This window comes from Mesocricetus auratus, unplaced genomic scaffold, assembly GCF_017639785.1.
Source record: "Mesocricetus auratus isolate SY011 unplaced genomic scaffold, BCM_Maur_2.0 Super-Scaffold_100010, whole genome shotgun sequence".
In the NCBI taxonomy this organism is placed as follows: domain Eukaryota; kingdom Metazoa; phylum Chordata; class Mammalia; order Rodentia; family Cricetidae; genus Mesocricetus; species Mesocricetus auratus.
In genome coordinates this window covers 81028054-81048519 of record NW_024429194.1, presented here as the reverse complement: position 1 = coordinate 81048519, position 20466 = coordinate 81028054, and the positions used below count along the sequence as shown (strand labels likewise).

Genomic DNA, 20466 nt, shown 5'->3' with positions numbered 1-20466 from the left:
TCGTCCTGTAAAAGCGTTGTCAACCCTGACTGCCCAGGTTTCCACCCCCACGGTCCCCACAGCAAAGGGAGTGTTTACTCCCCTAGGTTGTCCTCTGGCCTCCACACATACACCATGCCACACGCTCACACACGCGCGCACACGCAAGGTAAACAAACGTAAACAGCACTCTGTGATCTAAAAAATAATATACATCACAGGTGAAACGTCCTACGGGGCGTGGCTCTGGGGAGTCCAGGGCAATGGAAGGAGAGGGCAAAAGACCTCACTGTATCTGGGGGCTGACAGCGAGTGGGGGTGCACCACAGGGCTAGGCTGGAGCATGATGCAGGGGCTTCCTGTACCATCCCCACCAAAGCAGCCAGGAGGGGGCGGCAGGCCTCCAGGACTCACATAACTCCCTGCAGGGCTGCCTAGGGGCTGGTGTCCAGATTCTGAGCATCAGGTGAGACTGGAGGGCAAAGGTCAAGGGCACACTTTGGCAACTGTGTGCTGTCATTGGTGATGGTGCCTGCCAGCAGCCTGAAGAGCTAGGTCCCTTCCCACTGAGGGACTCCACTCAGGTAAAGCCAGGTCCTGATTTTATCACAAAAAACAGAGTTCGGGACCAGACAGAATGAGGCAAACTTAGTGACTTTAGCAGATGCTGAGACAGTCATGAAGAAGAGGACAGTGTACACACAAAATAAGAGGGGCGCTTCTTGAAAAACATTTAATGCATTTGCACACAGGTGTGTGTGTGTGAGAGAGAGAGAGACAGAGACAGAGACAGAGACAGAGAGAGAGACAGAGAGAGAGAGAGTCTGCGTCTGTGTGTATGTGTGGAGCTGAGAAGACAAATTGTGACAGGAAGTTGGTCCTCTCCCTCCACAAGTGAGTCTCAGGGATGGAACTCGGGTCGTAAGGCCTGGCAGCAGCCACTTTCACCCACTGGGCTATTTCAGGGACTCCCATGCCTTGTAGTTCCCAGCATTCTTGTCTGAGACTTCAGGAAGGTGAGCACAAGTTTTGTGGTAATCTGGCCCTATCGTGACTCCCAGCCGGATTCTGCAGGGGTGGGGGGAGGGGGAGGGGGATGCTCTTTCTCTTGCGTATTTCTTCCATGTCCCTCGGCTGTCTACCTTTACTCACAGGCTTCTCACTGGCTCTAGACTGAGGCCTGCTTGGTAACACCCTTTCATCCCCACCACAGCCTTGTGAGATAGAAATGTGAGCAGCCAGCCCTGTCTTACAAGTAGCGCGGCAGTGACCTATACCAGGAACCCGGGAGAGCCCAGCAGCGGGGTGGGGTGGTGTAGGAGAGCCTGGAGGCAACGCCCCGGGGGTGTGGGGCAAGGAAGCTAGGTTCCCTGCTAGAGGAGGGGCCAGTTGCAGATGTGCACGGGTGGGTGGGTTGGGGTGGGGAACCCCCATTGTGACAATGAAGTTCAGCAGCATTGCTTCTGTCCTATAGAAAAAGATGCACGTTCTGGAGACTGAGGCAGCAGAATCGCAGGTTCAAGGCCTGGTTGGGCTACAGAGTAAGGACAAGATTGGCCTTTGTAACTCAGTGAGACCATGTCTCTAAAAGAAAAAAGAAGTTATGCATCAAGCCCTGGGCTCAATCCCCAGCACTGGGGGGCAGGGAGGGTATGATGGGGAAGATGAGGAAAGGGAAAGGTAGAAAAGGGGGTTGAGAAAGGAGAGGATGGTGTTGAAATCATGAAGGGCAGGGATTCAAATGACTAGACAGCTAGCAGAGGGAGGTGACAGCTGAGTGGAGCCCAGATAGCCCTCAATGGTGACACCTCAATGGACCCTCGCAGATTCAAAACATCCTAATTGGAAATGCAGTTGCATCACCTAGCTGACGAAATCTTGGCGATGGCATCTCTGTTACACATCTAACGGAGGCATGGAGGAGGCACTAGGAAGGGCCCCGTGGGACCGTCCAAGAGTGTCCGTTTGAACTGGAATCACGCCACTGTGCTGTGGGTTCCAAGTGCTCTAATGTGGTTATAATCCTGTAAACCTGGCCTTTGGGAAGCTGAAGGAGGAGAATTGCCATGAGTTCCAAGGCCATACTGAGTGCCAGACAAGCCTGGGCTGCACAGCAAGCCCTGCCTTAAAACAAACGAACAAGGGAGCGCGCCTTGTTCCTGAGAGAACTGCAGTATCTGCGAGCGTTGGAGTGACATCAAAGACCCTTTACAGGAGAGCAGCTTCCTTCTGGTCAAGAGAATGCAGCCCACTTCTGGTCTGGACAGAGACCTAGGAGTCTAAGCTACCAAAACCATGAGTTACTCCATTTGGGCCAATCAATCACTTGGCTAAAGGGTTCCCTCTCCCGTCCCTGGGAAGCAGATTTACCTAACACTATGCTGGAGAGAATGGAGGAATAATTGTTCCTTTAGTAAGAAAATGTATTTCCCTTCCCAGAATCCTTGGTTTTGTGTGCTACCTAGGAAGCCACCACGAGGTTCTATGGGGTTGGTTATTTCTTCTTTCTATGCCTTTCAGACACAGACAGCGTGTAATATACTTTCTCTGGTACTTTTCGCTTTTTCACTCTTTCTCTGAAGCCACTTCCCTTTTGCCACGTAGCTGCCTAACTCACAAGTACATGGCTTTTCTCTTCATCTTCCTCCTCCAGGCAGCCACTGAGATTTACAGCTTACCTGCCCTGGGGTTTTACTTTTAAATTCTAATGAAATTCCCCCTCATGATTCCTTTTTAGCATTCTTATATTCTTTTAATGAGCCTCAGAACCCTGAAGGAGGACACCCATTCCCCCAATAACATGTGGCAGCCAACATGGGACTCCCCCAAATTTCTAATCAAAAAGCAAAGGTTGAACATTATCACGCTCGTCTCAAAGGGCTCTGTAATGAGACAACGTCCCTGTGTCTCCATCTAGGGAGCTTTGGGGGTAGGAAAAGCAGGAGAGACTATGGCAGGGTCTGTGGACCAGCAGGAGTGTTTCTGAGGGAAACCAGCAGGGCCAGACAGGGAAGAAGAACTCTAAAGAAAGTTACTTTGATGGTCCCAGTTGACTAGGTAACCTCGCCCATGGTGAGTAGAGCTGAGGGAGTGATGGGGAGAAAACCTATTTGGAAATCTCTGTATCCAGGGACCTGTGATGTGAGCATCTGGTAATGTCACTAAGCCATTCAGTTGGTCTCAGGCTGGGAGGAGGAGGAGGAGGAGGAGGAAGAGAGACCATGACCTTGGTGGCAGGCAGACCTCTTCTTACTGCCCCCTCAGTTCCCGGATGCTCTCTCTTAGTGGCTGCACCTGTCTCCAGAGTGGCAGAGTTTCCCAAAAGCACTCTACCCAGGACCTTGGACCCTGCGGTACAACATTCTCAAAAGTTATCACTGGGGATTGAGGCTGCCCCCTGACACTCTGGGCCCCAGATCCCCTGCATGTGGGTTAGGTAGCTGAACTGCAGCTTTCAACACACAATACTCATGGGGTACCCTGTGTCAACAACCATCATCCTTCCATCCATGGAGGAAATCCTGAATAGCCCATAGTTGCTGAGGCTCCTGGGACACATTGGGAAAGATAGGTAAGGAAATTACACTCAAGGCAAGACATGAGTACACAAATCACTGCCTCCACCAACAGTGGACACTCCTGCAGTGTAGACTGTTCCAGGCCCTCAGTGTTCCACCCATATGTCCACACAGAGCCTGGTGCACAGTAGGTGACTATGAAGGACCTGAGTCCAAGAAGGTAAGGAGTTAGCTATGAGGTCACCAAGGAAAACTGTAGCTGATCTTGGTGGCCATTTCCTGATGACTAAGACGTCCCTTTGGTTGAACATACTGGAAGCTGCAGTGAAGATGGAGGTTTGTGTCCCGCAAGGTCCCACCACCCTTCAGTCCCAAATAAGCACACAGACGCTATATTAATTATAAAACAGCTGGCCGATGGCTAGGGCTTCTTATTGGCTGGCTCTCTCTTAATTATTGACCCATTTCTATTGATCTAAGTATTTCCACGCAGTCTTGCCTTACCAGAGAATGCCCGGATCTGTTACTCCTTTGTCGGCTACATGGCGTCTCTCTGCCCCCTCCCTCTCTCTCCTCACTCCTTCCTCTCCTATCCTTCCTGCCTGGCTGTTGGACAAACAGTGTTTTATTCATCAACCAATAAAAGAAGCATATATACAGCTAGACTGTTGCCACTGTACCAGAAACTGAGGCATAGAGTGGGAGGGCGGAGAGATGGCTCAGTGGTCAACACACTGGTCGTTCTTGCAGAAGTCCTGGGTTTTGTCTCCAGCACCCACATGGTGGTTCACAAACCATATGTGACTCCAGTTCCAAGGAGTCCAACACCCTCTTCTGGCCTCCAAGGATCCTAGACAAGCACAGGTTGTACAGGCATGCATGCAGAAGAGACACCCGGGTGTGCAGGGTAACTTTTAAAAGAAAAGGAACTGGGGCACGAGGCATTGCCCCACACCTGTGCCTTAGTGAGGGACCGCTGACCTCATTTTTTTGTTTGTTTGTTTGTTTTGTTTTGTTTTTTTGAGACAGGGTTTCTCTATATAACAACCCCGACTGTTCTGGAACTCACTTTGTAGACCAGGCTGGCCTTAAACTCACAGAGATCCCCAAGTGCTGGGACTAAAGGCATGCACCCACCATGCCCAGCCCTTGACTTCATTCTAATGTCTTCATGTGGTTGTGAACTCCTCATCAGACATTTTACAGAGGATTGTGCGAATAAAGACCCTAAAAAGCAACCAAGTCCACCATGATGTGAAAGAAAAAAAAAAGATCACCATACCCAGTGAATATACTATCCACCTTATGAAAACCCACCTGCCATCTGTCACCTCCAAATGCCCTACCTGAACCCTGATCTCACCTACAGCAATACCAACCTCACTGGAGTCCCTTGTGCCAGGATGGAAGTCCTTGCCACCAACCCTCGCCACACTCACTCAGGCATCTCCCCGTCCCCTTCCTCCAGCTCCTGACTACTTCCTCCTTGTGTACCCAGCCTGTCACCTCTCACCCAGCAGCTTCAGCCACCTCCAGCTGTCTTTGGGACACCCCATTCCCGCTTTCATCAAGATGGCTCTAGTCCCAGTAACACAAACTTCCCCACCTCCTAACATTGCCACACTGCAGAGGGAAAACCTGAATGCCCAGCCCTCTTCAAAGGCCAACGGTCACCCATCAGTAGTTCTGTGCCCTTCACCTACCCACCTACCTTCCTATCTACCTACATCACTGACACACAGCAACAGGCCTTCCAAACAGAAGCAGAGGTGCAAAGCAACAAACAGCTCAACCCACCTCAGGGAATGAACCAGCAAATCCAAACAGGACCAACTGTGGTCCTGACGTACCGTCAGACAGTGGCAGCTGGAGAGGATCCCTGTACAAACCAGATGGGTTGGTAGGCACCCCGGAGTTCTACACCGGTAGGTCCGGGATTTGCTGTTTGTTTTGGTTTGGTCTTTTGTTTGGTTGGTTTGGTTTTTTGGTCTCACTATGAAGCTCTGGCTGGTGTGGAACTCTTGGTAATCCTCCTGCTTCAACCTCCTGAGTGCTGGGATTACAGGTATGTGCTACGGTTTCCAGATGAGTCCTTGGTTTCCATAAACAGGGTATTCAGGATATAAACTGGGAGAGAGTCTTGTACTTCTGGGGGCCGGGATAGTCCTTCCCTTCCATGTCCCTTACATTAGCATGAGTCCTTCAAGAGTCTACCCATCCCCCAGGTCCCTGAGATTTCTCAAGGCCTAGCTTTGCAGACTGCCCCCAGCCAGCATGCTCTACACACCGTGAAGCCGGGTGCCCTCAGCTCTGTGTCTGTGACAAAGCTGTTTGGGTACATTCCAACACCAATTCTTTCTAGGTGGTGACCTGGGGACTTCACTGATCCGTGACTAGGTTTACTCTTGCAGTGGGGGTAACAGGCTGCCTCCTTCATAGGCAGATGTTGAAGACAAGTGAATTCATACAGCCCAGATGCTGGAACAGCCCTGCCTGCACAGGTGACCCTGCATTCAAGAAGCTCGACCCAGTTGTTCTGATGACATGAACAGTTCGCCAGAAGGGTAAGGTGTGCACCTGCAGGAAGTGAGGCTGTGTGAGTGGGGATGTGCTTGCCGTTTTCAGGAGAGGACAGAGGGTCTGCTTCCCCAAATGCTCTTATTGTTCCCCTGACCCAAGATCAGCACATATGAGCCATGTGGGATAGGTCAGCCCGGCTTTCTTTGCACAGTGTGGCTGTTTGTGAGGCTTAGTGGCTCCTGCATCTGGTGCCATGCCCTTCTATTGGGAACTGGTCAGCATTGACTCACCTGGGTAGCCTGCCCCCTGAGCTGCAGGTGACAGCTGGAAATTTTAGCTTTAGGGACTAGCCCAGCATCACCATAGGTATGTCTGTGCCTGGATTCTGGACCCCAGAGAGCAGCCACTAAGGACTTGGCTTATCAATCTCTCTCAGTGATTCTGAGAGAGCAATTTCTCAGAACTGTGGCTCAGGAATGTCCTTTTCCTTGTGGAACAGGTGTGACCATGACAACGAACCTCCCGGTGTGCATTCAGCCAGGAACAGCTTCCCATGGAGACCCATCACTTGCATCTTGGCCTGCAGCCGGCAGGGCCTCTCAAGTCTGTCTGAGGTACAGCTAAGGATGTCTAATGCCACCTCCGCACAGAAGCCCCACCTTCAGGATAGCCACAGTGAGGGCCTTCATGTCCTTCTTTACGGACGCTTAGCTTCTGTTGATATGACCAGAGTCTCATCAGTCAGCAAGCTTGACTGAGCTGATGTCTCACCAGGGTGTCTGACCACCTGACACTTCAGCCTCTCCCACACCAGACCCTGTCTTTGACCTGGGTGGCCTTTTCTTCTTTTAGAAAAGTCAGATTAGCTGGGCAGTGGTGGCACATGCCGTTAATCCCAGCATTAGGGAGGCAGAGGCGGGCAGATCTCAGAGTTAGAAGCCAGCTTGAGCTACAGAGCGAGTTCCAGGACAGCCAGGGCTACACAGAGAAACCCTGTCTCAAACAAGCAAAGCCAAACTTACTGAACTGGAGACTAAGCCAGTCCCACAGAAATAGAACTCAGGGCTTGGTCCTGGGTTGAGTTCAGTGGTAGGCTGTTTTACATAAACAGAAGATTTAGAAACTATAAGGAGAAAAATATTTTGTTGCTTATATTGATTTCAAGTTGAAATGAGAACTTTTTAATATACTGAATTGTTTGAAATAATGCATTTTAATCTCATTGAATACAAGTGTGACGGTGCACCCGTATAGTCCCGGTACTCAAGAAGCGGAAGCAAGAAGATGGCTTTTATACATGTGAGCCCTGAGTTCATCCCCAGCATGTACCCCATCCACCCCCAAAGTCCATAGGGAGAATTCGAACCTCATATGTTATTTTAAATTACCCAGCCATATTAAAAGCTAAAGGAAATTTAAAAAATAGAAAGCTAGCTGGGCAGCAGAGTCACACCTTTAATCCCAGCACTCGGGAGGCAGAGGCAGGTGGAGCTCTGTGAGTTCAAGGCCAGCCTGGTCTACATAGTGAATTCCAGGACAGCCAGGACTACACAGAGAAACATTGTCTACAAAAGCCAAAACCCAAAAGCAAAAAGGAAGAGGAGGAGGACAAGGAGGAGGAGGAGGAGGAGGAGGAGGAGGAGGAGGAGGAGGAGAAGGAGAAGAAGAAGAAGGATTTAAAAAGGAAGAAGTTAGATTACTTTCAGCAACAATACATTTTATTTATTGATATAAATCATTTTCTCCACTTCTAAACCTTATGTTTGTACAAAACATCCTGATTCAGACACTCCATTTTCAACAGCTAAAGGAAATTGTCATCCTGATGAAGACATAGAGATGTCTCAGTGGGTAATGCATTCACTGTTCAAGTGTCAAGACTGGAGTTTGGACCCCAGCACCCCCACAAAAAAAGCTACTGAGCTGGGGAGGAGGAGGCAGGGCATTCCTGGGGCAAGTTGGCTAACAGACTAGCTGAATTGGCAAGCTCTGAGTGAGTGAGACCCTACCTCAATACATAAGCTAGGGGCCGGAGGAAGAAGACACAGCTAGTGTCAACCTCTGGCCTCCATGTGTGACATACACAGTCACACATGTGGGAACACACCTATGCATACACACACACACACACACACATGCACATACACACACACACACACACACACACTCCCCTCTCTCCAGCTAAGTAGCTCTATTTCCTATGCCTCTGTCCTCTAGACCCCCCTTTTCTCCCTTATTGGTCTCAGTGCCCCCCCACTCTTTCTGTGGGCAAAGCATGGGTCCTGGCCCCTCATTCAGCTAAGCAGGACTGGGATCCACTTTACAGAAAACATCTCCATGTGTCATTAACCAAACCTAACCTCACATTCCTAGCCCACCAGCTGCTCTGGGCAGACTCTGGCATTATTGAGCACCAAGGGTCACAATCCCCTACTCCCGTAAACAGGGACTAGAGGGACCTCCTACATTGCATTCCCATGACTTTAGAAAGGATGGCTCTGTGGGAAACGTCTCTTGCTACCAAGCCTGATGACCTAAGCTCTGTCCCCAAAACCCATATTATAGAAGGAGAGAATCAACCCTACACTTTGTCCTCTGACCCCCACATGAGTATACATACACACATGCACATGCATACACACAAACAAAAACCGGGCCTCGTACTCACAGAGATCCACCTGCCTCTGCCTCCAGAGTGCTGGGATTAAATGCGTACGCCACCACCCGCCCCCAGCTCTTCTCAGTTCTTAAGGGAATTGTGGGTAAATAGAACTCAGTCCAATGAACCTGGGAGAAAGATGTCTACAATGACTACTTTGATGATTGTGTATGGCCAGCCAGGGATGTCAGCTGTCCCCAGGGGAGGGAAGGTGTGAAGGCCGAGGGGGCTGAAGGCCCCCACTTTAACTCAGTTCTTTAGGAGTTCCTGGGAATGTGGGCATGTGGTGCCACTCTTGGGGGGCAGGGACAAGCATCCATAACTCAGGAGAAATGGAGGGGCGGTATGTATGCGCTACCTTCCAGGGTTGCAGGTGAAGTGAGACCATGCACGGACTGCAGAGGTGATCGGGATGGGGACGGGGACAGCTGCAGCAGGACATCTGGGAGAGCTGCCAGCAGAAAGGCAGAGGGTGCATTGCCACCTCCATGGGTGAGCACAGGGATACCAGGTGCCAGAGATAGGAGCTGGCATCAGCTTACTAAAATGAGGACATAGAGTGCCCTTTTGGCAGAGTCGGGATGCCCTAGAGGGCCAGGTCAGCCTTGAGTTGGCAGATAGGGTACTGAGCCAAAGATATTGCTCGGCTGAGGTCAGCTGAGGATGGCATGGGAGATTATCCTTCTCACTCCCACTGACCAATCCCAAGGAAGACAAGGAACCCCTCTGTGCCCACTGCACAGGTGTGCCCTGAAGCTCCAAGGTGCACAGCCCTGAGTCCACCACAGAAGCAAGTATTGGGCAGGTGAGGGGTCTATGGCATTGGAGATGCAAGCATCAGACATTGTAACGTCCAAATGGCTCCCGTGAGCAAAACAGATGGATATGACCTGTGCTCATCAGCAGTCCACACTCTCAGAAGGTCAGGCCCTGTGACTGTTGGCCTAGCTCCAAGAGCCTGAGTCATACCTCATATCCATTCCAGGACTTAGGCACCCACCCTACCCATATCTGAGTATAGAGTGTCTCCTGTCACCTTGAACTTAGGCCAGGAGTGCAAGCTGCCAGCTCCAGACATTGCCAGCCCTGGGTTCATCCAATGCCAGGGTAAAGGCTGGTAGGCCGTCATGCCATCATGCCACCATGCCCAGAACAGCTGACTCTTTGGATCACGCTTGCCTTGGGAGGCTCAGAACTCAGCTTGCCCTGTCTTTCCTTTTCAAGGGCTCCTACCTTACTCCCACAGTCGGCTGGACTCTGCTGGTCACTTGGAAGAACTTGAACCCACACAAGGAACCCTGACAAAGACTATACTCCGTCCTCTATATGGAAGGAAGACAAACTTCTTTTTTTTTCCTGAAACAGAGTTTCTCTGTGTAACAGCTCTGGCTGTCCTGGAATTCACTTTGTAGACCAGGCTGGCCTCAAACTCACAGAGATCCACCTGCTTCTGCCTCCCAAGTGCTGGGATTAAAGGCGTGTGCTGCCACCACCTATCAGAAGACAAACTTCTTTTCCCCAGAGATGGAGTGGGTGCTGAGCCCTCTGCAGACCCGTTGTTGTTCAGAGCTGGGCAACCAGGCTTTGTGCCCCTGTGGGATAAAGGGGTACCCAGAATACCTGGACTGCCAAGGGACAGAGTGCCTATGGGGTAGGAGGTGCCAGGCTCACAATGGCCAGGGGGACAAGCCACAGCATGGACAGGTGATCCAGAGAGCAAGCAAAGATGACCCTAGAGAACAGAAAAGAGCTGGGACTGAGGATGATGGCCTCCTCACCTCCAACCTGGCAAGGATTTGTTACTGCCAATCCAGATATCTGAGAGAAGGACTCTCTCTCTCTCTCTCTCTCTCTCTCTCTCTCTCTCTCTCTCTCTCTCTCTCTCTTTCTCTCTCTCTGTCTGCCTCTATGTCTCTTGGATGCGTGTGGTGCGTGCGTGCGTGCGTGCGTGCGTGTGTGTGTGTGTGTGTGTGTGTGTGTGTGTGTGTGTGTGTGTGTGTAAGACTAATCTCATGGTTCCCAAACTGACCTCAAACACCCTCAAGGCTGGTCTCATACTTCTAGTGCTGCCTTCACTTCCCAAGTGCTGGGGTTATATGTGTGGGCCCCCATGCCCACTTTCCCTTCTCAGTCTAGACTCCATCTCCCCACTCAGGTGTCCACCCCATAAACTATGTCTACACCCTTCTCTGGCACACCAACAAACAACATCCACATCTTCCAATTTTCTCCTCCCAAGAGCCTTTCTATTGTTACAAAACATCCAGGAAGATACACTATAGTTTTAAATATGGTGACTTCTCTGACTCCAAGTTCACACAGAGGCAGGTGCCAAACTGAGCCTGGCTTCTGACTCCAGCATGACCTTCAGCAAGCTGGGTCCCTGTCCCTGGGCTCAGTGCAAGCACTTAGGGGGCCAGTGCCCCGTGGCTCCTGCCTCTCTGGTTACAGAGATACTCCGTGTAAGGGCTATTTCTAGAGGCAGTGCCCAGCCAGGAATTCTGAGCCAGTGGCCTGGCACTGCCCATTGCTCTTCATTTGAGGTAGCTCTTTGTGACCTGTGTGGAGTGACCTGGTGCCTCGCATCTGGCCTGCTCTCTGGGTCAGCTTGAACTCTGTCCTGCCAGAAATCAAGACTGTTCCTCCTTCACCTACCTGTGGATAGTCCCAGCTCCCCATTCAATTGCAGTGATTTGCAAGGATCCCCCAGCCCTATTCAGTGTTCATCTGGTTCCCATCCCCATTCCTTAACTGGGAACCATGCTGTTAGTGCTGGTTTAGCTTCTAGTTCCTTCTCCTGAAGCCCTCCACAGTGTGTCTTTAGAGGAAGCCAGTTTCCTTTGTCACTAGTGATCCCAAATCACTTTCCAATGACACATGATTGACAGAGCTGGGGACCTATGAGTAGCTCAGTGGGAAGAGTACTTGCCAAGCGTGCATGGAGCCCTGGGTTCAATCCCCAGCACCCAATAAACCTGGTACGGTCACTAGCAACTGTAGTGACAGCACTCTGGAGGGGGAGGCAAGGGAATTAGAGGGTCAAAGTCATTTTCAGCTACATAGTGGATTCAGAGCCAGCCTGGGCTAGATGAGATCCCCTCTAAAGATTATTAAATAATTGTGCCTCTGGATGGGGGTCCACAATGCAGAGTTGTTAATGCTAGTTCATCCCAGCACACTCTATTCCTGTTTTAGAGCTGGATGTGGTAGTATAGGCCTGTGATCCAAGACAGAATACCTAAAGTTTGGAGCCAGTCTGAACCACACAGCAAGACACTGACTCAAAAGCAAACAAATGAAAAAACATTATTGTTCCAAGATGACATGATGGCGCACATCTGTAACCCCGGCCACAAGGGAGGGTGATGCAGGAGGACCACTTGGGTCCAGGAGTTGGAGGTCAGCCTGGGCAACTGGTGAGATATTGGCTCCTAAAAAAGAACAAAAGGGCTGGGTGTGGTGACCCATGTCTGTGATCCCAGATTTAGGAGGCTGAGGCAGGAGGATTGCCATGAGTGTGAGACCAATCTGTGCTACATAACCGGATCCTATCTCAAACAAAATGAAACAATAAGAAAGGAAGGAAGGAGGGGAAAGAAAATGAAGAGAGGCTGGAAATGGCTCAGTAGTTAAAAGCACTGACTGCTCTTCCAGAGGAACTGGGGTTAATTCCCAGCACCCACATGGCAGCTCACAATTGTCTGTAACTCCAGTTTCAGGGGACTCAATGCTCTTTTCTGGCCTCCAAGGGCACTGCATGCACATGGGCACAGACACATACACACACACACACACACACACACACACACACACACGAGAATAACTAAAAGGACAGAGGGAATGAAGGAAGGAGGAAAGAGATAATGAAGTTCTGGATTCTGACAGAGCAGGACGCTCGGATGTCGCTATCCCCTTCCTGCTGAGCTCCACACAGCAAAGCTCAGGTATCCAGCCCCTGCACTAGAAACGCAGACATTCTGAGCATCACTTGCCAAGCGTGGTCTCACTTTACACATTCAGAAACGGAGTCCAACAAGAGCACCTATCTGCCCAGATCACAGCAAGCATGCCATGGAAACAGCCCCATCTGGGCCTGTTTGGTCCTTTGACTCAGTTAGGGAAGGGCAGAAGAAAAGACGTATGGACCATTCCATGCTACCCCAATCCTCTTTGGGCCAGAAAAAGTGGATGGCAGGATACTCAACTAGGCACAGTGGCCCATACCTATAATCCTAGCACTTGGAGGCAGAAACGGGAGAATTAAAAGTATATACACGCACTCATGCACAATGTAGAGCATAACTCCAACATCAGTTGTGCCAAAGGTAGCATCATCCCTTGATGATCCCAGGGCTCAGTGCCACCTAGCACCAGCCTGACGTCCTCTGTTAGAAAAACCAGTGTGTGACTCGGAGAAGCCATGACTGGCTCTGGAAAACCAACTACTGGGGCCCCGCCCTCACTGGGGCCCCGCCCTCCCATTCAGAGAAATTGGCCCAACCAAGGCCTTTCTCTTCTATGTCTCTTTATGCCTGATAAAAACATGTGGCCCTACCTCCTTCTCCATCCCTGTGGGACTCCTCACCACAGCCATCAGCAGCCCTCACCTTATCCTTAGCCTGCCTCAACTCCACTGTCTGAAGACACTTGGTCTCCTGGTGGCTGTGCCCCTTGCTCCCCTCCTCCTTCAAGCTGCTGCCTCTCCTCCTCCTTCATCCCCACTGCTGTGAGTCACTCTTTACACCACCATATACACTTGTACACACACAAAACTGGCCATTCCTTTCCTTTTTTTTTTCTCTTTTTAATCAAGATTTATTTAATTTTATGCTATGTGTTTATCTGTGCACCATAAAGGTGCAGTACCTGAGGAGTCCAGAAGAGGGCATCAGATCTCCTGGAACTGAGGTTAGAAATGGTTTTGAGCTAGGAATGGAACGTAGGGCCTTTGGAAAAACAAATGTCCTTAACTGTGGAGCCATCTCCTCAACCCCAAATTGTTCCTTTATTAAACTGCCTTGGTCAGGTATTTAGTTACATGAACAAGGCAAATAACTGAAGTAAACTAGAAGTGATAGCACATATCTGATCAAACCCCAAGTCTCCAACTAAATAAGCATGGATGATACCCAGATTTCACCAACTGCAATGTGTGTCAGAGTTGCAGGAGGCTATGGCTTTGGCCTGAGCCCCTGCACCAGGCACAGGAGAGGTCAAAGACACCTGTCTGTTCTGGCAAAGGGTTAAACAAGACAAAACTTCCTTTAAAAAATTGCAAAGAAGCCTCTGGCAGGAAGTCCAATTCCTCCAGGGTCAGCACTTCTTGAGGCCAAAATACGCTGTCTGAATTCTGCTCATCCACTGAGCTACTTTAAGTCAGCCAATCACAAAACAATGTAGGATGAACCAAGGTGGTTCAGAAGGAGGCACAGGACCCCTCTGTGCTAGGAATAAAGCTGGACACACAGGCTTACCCATATCCAAAGGAAGAACCTACCACCGGTTCACTATAATGCAGACACTTACATATACCACCAAGCCCTCTTGCCTTTTTACAATCCCTTTTCCTATGAGGAAGGGAGGAGAATAGAGGACTGTTAGCATTTCCAGCATCACCTAGCCAGCCCACAGGGTCCTATGGCCTCACATGTGTTGTCAGTGTTCAGGCAAAAGTCAGCCCAGAGTCCTATGTAAAATGCCCACGTACTGCATGGCTGCATACGTCTCTGTACACATGCACTAAACCCTTTAAAAATGGGGCTTTGCCCATTCCTCTCTCTCTCCGCCGCTTCCCTTTCTGAGGCAGCTAAACTTCCAACGTGGGTCTGTGGTATGCTGTGGTTCGTTCTCACTGCTGCTAAACTACAACAGGGACATAGAGAATTGTGTGGAAAACGGGGAATGATCTCTAGAAGGACGCAGAGCATGTACACACCCAGTGACCTGGGACAAAGGCTGTTGGTCCAAAGAACGAACAGTGGCTTTGTGGTTCCCTCTCCTCTTGTGTGACGTCTCCATGTGAAGATGGGATGTGGCTGTGTTCTTTGTTTTGGGGGGAGAGGGGCAGCAGTCTCAGATGAATGGGGGAACTCTGCAGGAAGCTGCCGCCCATATACTGACCAAGACCAAGGGGCCTTGTGGGAATGTGGATGAGAAATGGCCTCCCACAGTCTCAAGCATTTGAATCCTTGGTTCCTGGCTGGTGGCACTGCTCAGGGAGGCTTAGAAGGTGTGGCCTTCCTGGAGGAAGTATGTCACTCGGGGTGGACTTTGAGCGCTTAAGATCTCACTCTACTTACAGTTCACTCTCTCTGCTTCTCGATTTTGTTTGGTTAAAGATGTGGTTATGATATATTTGTTTGTTTTCCATCCAGGGTTTCTCTGTGTAGCCATGGCCATCTTGGAACTCACTCTGTAGACCAGGCTGGTCTCATTGCTGCTGCCATGCCTCCTGGCCAAGATTGACTCTTGCTCCTCTAAAACCACCAGCCTAAATAAACTCTTTTTGTTCTATAAGTTTCCTTGATCACTGTGTTTAATACAGCAGCAGCAAGGGAACTAACAGAGACCTGGACTCTGAAGACGGGCACAAGGCCTGTCAGCATGTCTGGCTCTGCCCTTTGTGGTGCCTTGTTCTGAACTCCAGCAAACTAGGCTAAAAACCAAAATGCACTCACTCATGTTGAACGTTCACTCAGGTCACTATGCCAAAATCAAGGTAATCATCTGTAAACTGTTTATCTGCTTAGAGAAATTAGCAGCACAAATGCCCTGAACAGGCCTGTTCCTGTTGGCACGATAACGGAGTTATCCACCTTAACCTTTGCACAAAACAGGTTATTCTATGTTAACCAATCAGGTATTTTCCTATCATTCTGTCTCCTTGCCTTGCAGGACAAGTGATTTCCTTTTTTCTTCTTTTGGAGACAGGGTCTCGTGTGGCTTAGTCTCCAGCTCCCTGGGTAGACAAGGATGACCTTTAACTACTGGTCACTATGGCACCTGCTTCCATCTCCTGACTGCTGGGATGACAGGGGCACACCAACATTCCTGGTTTATGTGTCACTGGGGAGGGAAGCTAGGACTCTGTGCACACTAGGCATGCACTCTGCCCACTAAGCTATAAGGTTCGCCCCCAGCCTCTTTGAGACCAGAGTCTCCTTCTGTAGCCTAGAATGACCCCAAACTCATGATCCTCTTGTTTGGATCACCACCAGCAGCTAAGCGGCTTTGAAATAACCAATCCATTCTGTAGTTGTTGGTTTTTTTTTCAACTCCTTTCCCATCTATTAAATCTGCTTGGCTCTTTAGAACACTCATTCTAATTTACAGAGTCATTGCCCAATTACAGAACAGAAAATAGAGCCAATTAACATTGCTAAACTACATTGTTGCAACTCCGACCTTTGACAACAGCATAGAGACATCTGTGAGTCCTGTCAATGACTGGCCCACAGGACCTGCTGCTGCTGCTGATCGCCTGCACTCTTGTCTGAAGGAAATACTAAATTCTCATTAGAGGTGGTAAAGGTGGCAATGTCTCCAACCTCTTGAATTCCATCCACTGGCTCCTGATGGCCAGATCTTCCTAATTACAAAAAAGGGCAGATCACTCTCCTAGTGAAACCCCCACTGCAGCCAAGAAAAATGAAAAGCTAGAATCCTTGCCTGTTCCTCTTGGGCTCTTGGGCATCTCGCAAAAAGCTTCTCTCTTCCACACTGGTTTCTCATCCCAGGAGGCTGTGTCCATGCTTCTGATTGGCCATGCCTCTAGACAGCTTTGTTTGGGTGGAAGCAATCGTGCATACTGGGGAGGAGGAGAGGGTTTTAAATACCTGTTAATGTTCCTTCAGGGTTATTTTATGGGTCTGGAAACATAGCTTAGGGGTTGATGACTTGTCCATTGTGTGTGTGGGGGGGGGTGTGGGTGTGTGTGTGGGTGTGTAAGTCTCCCTGTGAAAGCCCCTTGGGGGAGGAAAGGGAATGAAGAGATGGGTCAGTGAGTACGGTGCTGGAGGCTCTTGCAAAGGACTGGCATTTGGTTCCCAGCACCCACTCAACAATCTCTTGCAATTCCAGCTCCAGGGGATCTGTCAGCTCTAGCCTCCACAGCATTCACTGGGCACACGCGAACACACACACACACACACACACACACACACCAATCAACATGATATATCTAAAAAAGAGAGGCCTACATTTTTGTTCAGGGAGACATTGTTTGAGAATTATCCCAGTGACCCCTTAGGTGGTAAGTGACAACTCCCTTCCTAGTTGTGCTCCCTGAGGTGAGCTGAGCTGTAAGAATAGCTGTAAGATTCATTAGATTGCTACCACAGAAAACTGCTGAGGTATACATTCCACAGCCTTTAACTAACAGGCACAAAGGTGTACTGAGAATGTTAGAAGCTGACATCTGAGCTCATGAAGCCCTGGTCTGATCCCCAGCCCCATTTAAATTGGGAACAAATGGCTCAAAAGAGCCCTCAACTTTGCTGACACGTGGCAAATGCCCCAAAATAGTTCAGTAGAACTCCAGATCTGTTAAAAAGATCTTCCCAACTGGAAAGTCCCATTCTCCAAGTTGCATTCTCGATAGATTATGGATTTGTCCCTTTAAGACATGGATCACTCTAGGTAATCATTTCATAGCCTGAAGAAATCAAGCCATGTTTCCTCCTAGAGCTAACAGGCCCCTTCTGGGAGGATTAAAATATACACAGGTCTCATCAGGAGAAAAAAGCAAACCCAAAATAAAAGATTCCTTTATTTTGCATGTCTCTGCAAAGCTCTGGCTGCAGGAGTGGCAGGGTGCCTCCATCTCTGCAGCCCCTGTCTTGGAATCACAGTCAGGTTCCCAGTGTCTTCAGCTTGTCACTCTCTCCTCTACTGCTGGTTGCTGTGTCTCTCTATTTAACCGTAACAGCCCAATATTGTTCAAACACTTGAAAGGCAAAGTCAGCCACCATATGGCAACCCCCCAAGTGGTTCAAAAGAACCCCATATTATTCCAAAGAGCCAGAAGGAAAACAGGAAAGTAAAGCCTGGGGTGCTCCAGATGGAGAGATACTTGCCGATGGCCCAGTTTTCTGGGGAATTGAAACTCTCCTCTTACAGGGAGAGTAAAGACCTCTGAGGCTGGCAGAAGCGGCATAGGAAAATGTCCCTGGAGACTCCAGCGGCCACTGGGGACAGCATTGTCACTTTGCTCTCAAACTTGAGGGTCATGGGCTGTGCCCAGGTAGGTTCAGCTACCCATCCTCCATAAGTGAATTTAAAAAACCAAATTAATAGTGAAAAGAGGAGATTTATTCAGTAGCTACAGTAGAAAGAGGGACAAGGACATCCAGTGCACACTCCCCAGGTCTGTCTTGGGGTCCTGAAATGAGGTTAAAGTTTCAATAGAGAGCCAGGGGTTCGCACATCTAAACAGTCCCGGTCAAGATGTGGCCTCATACCATCCGGTCATCCTTGTCTGGGCTTCAGTCTCTGCAAGGTTGTTGTTAGACGCCTGTGAGAGCTTTCCTGGAAAGCTCCTATGTTGGAAACTTGGTCCCCAGTTGGTGAAACCAATCACTGAGAGGTTACTGGACTGTGAAAGCTCTGATCATATCATGACTTAACCTTTTGGTGGCTTCCAGAAATGATGACATCATTGGGAGGTGAAGCCTGCTTGTAGAAAAGAGATCCCTGGAGGTGCAACCCTGCAAAGGTATGCACTGTCTCTGGACGCTTCCGCTTCCTACGTCCCCACCCCTGACTCCCACCCTGCTTCCAGGGGGAGAGGAGGTGAGGTAGCAGCTTTCTCCACCCTGCCCTGCAGCCTTGGTGTTCTGCCTCTTCAGGTATCCAGAGACCTGGGGCCAGCCCACCACCATGGACTGTAATCCCTGAGTCCATGAACCAAATAAATACTTCTCCTTTCCTTTCCCTTGAGTGTTTATTGAAACAATAGAAAATCAGACTAACACAATATGTGAGGCCTTCACTTCAGTCTTTTACATTGGAAGGAAGGAAGGAAGGAAGGAAGGAAGGAAGGAAGGAAGGAAGGAAGGAAGGAGAGAGGGAGGGAGGGAGGGAGGAAGGGAGAGAGGGAGGGAGAGAAGGGAAGGGTGAAGGGAAAAGAAAGAAGGGAATGAGAGGGGAGGGCAGGGAGGAGACAGAGAGAGGGTGGGAGGGGAGAGACCATTTGAGGCCAGTGAACAGAAGTTTTGGAGTTGGGCTCCAGCAGAGGATGCCTTAGTGCAGGAAGAAGTATGAGGAAGTCCTGGAATGGAAGGGCCCAGGGGTCTGATTGCATGTGTTAATCCCACAGACGGGAGGAGAAAGACTGTGCACTTAAATTATGGCCAGATTAACTAAAGCAAGCTTTATAATTTGTGTATATGGGCTGTCTATCCCTAAGGCAGGGTTCAAGAGATCAGCTTTGGACACCGGAATGATAAGGCTTTTTATAGCTCAGGAGTAGGGAGTTTCCAAATGGGAGATTTGGCAGTAAAATAGGTGGAGTTTACAGGAGCAACAGACATGGTTTCAAGGCAGCCATAACAAGGTAGTCATAACATGGAGGTCATAACAACTTTTTTTTGTTTTTCAAAACAGGGTTTCTCTGTAGCTTTGGAGCCTGTCATGAAACTCACCTTGTAGACCCAGCTGGCCTTGAACTCACAGAGATCCATCTGTCTCTATCTCCCAAGTGTTGGGATCAAAGGCATGTGCCACCACCTGCCAGCTCATAACAACTTTTCAAAACAAAGACATGGTTGCTGTTTCCTGGAACAGGCAGTACAGAACCAATTGTAGTTAAGGTTACAGGTGGGGCATTGCCCAATCCTTGAGAAACAGATTTGGTCATTGTCAAGGGCCATGAGAAATACAGCAGGATAACTGATATTGAACAGGCTGACCCACCACATGAGTGACAGGGAGCTCCACCTGGCAGGGCTGTGGAGTGGTTTCATCTCCTTCCTAAGAATAGCGTTGGGTGTTTCCCAGTTTGTGTGTGTCTGTCTCGTGAAAGCATTCCATCTGGTGGGTCATGTATTTGTGGGAAGCCAGGAGGATGATTTCATTTGGCTGTATAATCTTGATATACAGAATACAGACTGGGTGCTTTGTCTTCTCAAACAGGCCCCCAGAGAAAGGAATTCCTTCTCTCCAGGCATCAGTGGTGAGGGCACCCTCTGCTTACCCTGAGGCTGGAAGCAGCAGTCTCCAGATTCATACTACACAGCCTTAGTTCCCCTTGGACAGAGATGAGAAGTCCCCTTTAATCAGTTAACATTTGACTGGACCAAATGCCACCTCTTAAATTTGCCCTCTTATTTTATAAGTCTCAGACATGAGACACCCTGCTCCTATGAGCCCTGAACCTGCACACTATGGGGGTAGATGGGGCTTAGAATACAGACCTTGGCCACCAGAGGCCACATCTCTTGGTTAGCCAAAGAGTACCGTCTGTGTGGGAAAGGACAGCTGACTCGCTGTTCTAGCTGGGATATGAATCTGCATATGGCCTGATTCACTTCCCAGGGACTGCAAGTCTGCGGCTGCGCATTGCAGTCACCTCATGAGGAGGGCCTAATTGCTCTCCTTGGGCACCGTGAACTCCTGGGCCCCAACTGGATCCCATGAAGCAGGCCCTCAGGGGCAGCATCAGTCAGACATCCCTTGCACTGTGCTTCACGCTGCTTGCTTTACGTTTTATCCTTTTTAATCATGCATGTGCAACGGGGACCAGGGTTCAAATGTCGCCACCTGTGTGGAGGTCAAAGCACCACCCGAGGGAGG

General features: G+C 49.6%; 1 long non-coding RNA gene across 1 annotated transcript; it reads left to right on the top strand.

Moving 5' to 3' along the window:
• The first annotated feature begins 5218 nt into the window (after positions 1-5218).
• LOC106020862 lies at positions 5219-10019 on the top strand. The gene is made up of 4 exons (XR_002382203.2): positions 5219-5422; positions 5937-6066; positions 6517-6631; positions 9901-10019. It is a non-coding gene; the product is annotated as an uncharacterized LOC106020862 (long non-coding RNA).
• Positions 10020-20466: the final 10447 nt, after the last annotated feature.